This window comes from Condylostylus longicornis, unplaced genomic scaffold (genome assembly GCF_029603195.1).
Source record: "Condylostylus longicornis isolate FDR11 unplaced genomic scaffold, ASM2960319v2 ptg000003l, whole genome shotgun sequence".
Classification (NCBI taxonomy): domain Eukaryota; kingdom Metazoa; phylum Arthropoda; class Insecta; order Diptera; family Dolichopodidae; genus Condylostylus; species Condylostylus longicornis.
The window spans coordinates 2,230,001-2,230,620 of record NW_026577972.1 but is presented as its reverse complement, the minus strand read 5'-3'; positions in this window follow the sequence as shown (position 1 = coordinate 2,230,620).

Here is a 620-nt window from a genome sequence, read left to right as displayed (position 1 = left end):
GCCAGATATCGCAGCAATTTTCTCCATCCCTAGCGGTTGTCAACAAAGAAGTTGGCGTTAGTAGTTAGTTGCTTTTTGTCCCGTATTATTTTTTTTATTATTTTTTTTATATTATATTGGATATTTTTATTGTATTTTTATCAAGAATTATTAATATTAAGGTATAAACTTTATTATTGTTTTAATACTAATGATGTTATTCATATTTGTTTTGCTTATATTGATTATTAATTGACTGTATTGGGAGCGTTCCGTGAAATGCAAAAACTTGTTTCATTTCTACACTAGATTGCGTTACCACTCGGCCACCGCGGTCAATGATTATTATAATTGAATACATCTAGTGCTTTTAGCGTTTTTCCAAAAAATTTTGAGAAAAAGTACAGGTGTTTCTGGGGCGTCCAGGTCTTCTTGAACCCTGCGGGTTCCACTCTAAGCTCATTTTAGCGATATTATTGGCGGGTTTTCTTAGAGTGTGCCCAATCCATTTCCACTTTCTTCTTCTTATTTGCCTTCCGATAGGTTCTTCGCCTGTTATTATCCAGAGGTCTTTGTTGCTTATCTGTCTTGGCCAGAATATGCGGCATATTATTCTGAGGCATCTATTGATGAATACTTGC